This window comes from Cryptomeria japonica, chromosome 11 (assembly GCF_030272615.1).
Source record: "Cryptomeria japonica chromosome 11, Sugi_1.0, whole genome shotgun sequence".
Lineage (NCBI taxonomy): Eukaryota > Viridiplantae > Streptophyta > Pinopsida > Cupressales > Cupressaceae > Cryptomeria > Cryptomeria japonica.
The window spans coordinates 643,640,178-643,642,679 of NC_081415.1; positions in this window are offsets into that span (position 1 = coordinate 643,640,178).

Sequence of the window (2,502 nt, forward strand, 5' to 3'; positions counted from 1 at the left end):
TTATGGATGCTCTCTTGGACCTCTTGTTTTAGCTTTGATTATGTTCAGCTGGATCCTTCTCTTTTCAAGGATCGTTTATGTATTAATTGACCGATGCGGTCGTTTGTATATTGTTTATGTATCGCCTTGATGGCTGGATTGTATAGTGTAACCTCTTGTATTCTTAACTTTATTATTTATCAGAGGGGTCTTGCAGTTGAGCAGACCCGGAGATGTAGCCCTTTAGGGGTGAACTCCGAGATCATTATGGTGTTATGTGATGTATTCTCTTATGTTTCCTTTATTCAGCTTTATCATGTATGATTAGCTTATGTTAGAATGGTTAAGTGGATAATTGGAATTAACTATAAATGCTTATATTCAGTTCTTTCTTGAATGCCATGTTGATCGGATGCATAAGTGGTTTAGATGAGATTTATCGTTGATGCTATTATGCAATCGTCTTTTAAAATGCAATAAGTTGGAATATGAATGAATGTAACTTAGAGTAATGAATTATACTCAGTTGTAGTTAAGGAATTTAAATATGCTTGGAAAGATCTCTTATGTTATGATGAAATCCTAGTGTATTAGAATGTTAGATGTATGGTTTGTAATTTTAAATGAAAAGCTTGAGTGAAGATTATGAATGGATCTTAATGATGAATCTTCGCTTGTGATTTATATTTCCCTCTTTTGAAAGGAATTAATCTGATTATGAATTATCTAGTTATTAAGATAGTTAGCTTTTGGATTAATTGTGTGAGTTAAGTGAAATTGTGAAATTTAAGTAATCTCGTTGGGAAACTCTTTAGGAGTTAGTTGATGTCTTCCGCTATGTAATCTGAATCTTTGATATCTTGTTGCATCTTATGTGTTGTAACTTTTTAAAAAAAAAAATTTGCACTCTATTCTTGTTTTTTTGGCTTATCCCTTCGGGGTTTCCTGGCGGGGCATTACAGTAGTAAGGTTTGACGAACAAAGGAGCATGCCTAGGTAGGACTCCTTACACATATGACATTTTCTTAGGCTAGCTATTGTGTCTATTCTTTGATGAAATCTCTTCAATGTCATTGTAAACATCATATTTTTTATGAATGTAGGCATGTTTAGTATTTGTTGTTGGTGTTGGGTAGTTTTCTCTTCTCTTCTAAGGCTCCTATGTGCCGCTATTTGTTCTTTGTGTTGTGCATAATAATCTTGGATTATCTTTCGACTTTGCTCTCTTCTTATTTCTATTTGCCTCGAGCTAAGTTGCCTCTTTCCACTATTACAGTCAACCATCTCTAAACAAATTCAATGTTTGTTATTGATATACATATTTTGGGGTTAGATAGTTGACAGTCAGGCAATTGAAAATCATGAATGAAAAGCAATGGTATTAATACAATACATGTAAAGTAAAATAATTGAAAGTGTTAAGCGTACCATATATCTATTCATACAAGTTTAATGAGCAAAATATAGAACCATATATTTGCGAGAAGATATGTTATGAATAACACATACAACATTAACAAATATATATTTACATTCGTATGTACTGAAAGTGCTAATTGTGTCATGTATCTATTTATATGAGTCTAATGAGAAAGAAATGAATTTAAATATTTGGGATGATCCATGCTATTGAGTAACACCTACAACATTTAACAAATATATATTTACATTTGTATTTATGTCATTTTTTACAAGGTGGTGCACAAAGCTTTTTACACTAGAATTCTTCAATATTCATATTGTATACAGATACATCTTGTTTTGTTTTCCATGAAAAATTGACAATCATTGTACAAACCTGTCTTTATAATATTTACAAGAAGAGGATCTCATTATCTATTATATAGTTATATTTTACAAACATGACCTACGTATCAATTCATTCCTCGGCTCCCATTTCATCATTCATTGCTTTGATCTGTTCAAGTGAGATATTATTTTCTGTGACAAAATCTACTTGTTCTACCTTAGTAATTATTACTTTCCGTCGTTCCTCTTCATTATATTTTTCCTTTTTGTATGTCAATTTTAAGAGGTATTGTTTGTTTAGCACAAACTTTATTACTTCCTCAATACCGCTATCTGCATCTAGGTTGAATTGTAGCTTATACAAGGTTTTAACAGGCATGCCCAATAGTTGTGTTACTTCTTCATCAAATGCTATAGCCCACAATGTATCTGTATGGTCTTCTAATTTTATCTGAACTATATATCTATAAGCACATTTTGTTAGTGTCGTGTCACATTTAGAACAATACCAATTTAACTCTCCATTTTGAATTAATCGTTTCTTGCACTCTTTTCCATTTATCTGATTGGAGCATGCTGGATAGAAGAATGATTCTATTTTAATGCATATAGTTGTTTCCTTTAGTATGTAATGATGAGGCTGAACTATATGCTTTTATTCTCGTCAGATATCGCTGATTGTCATCCATGTAATTGGTGGAGGTAAGCCAACATACTTAACCAAAGTTTCATGCATGTCTCTTACATTTTGGTCAAACGAGGTTCTCAATTTCT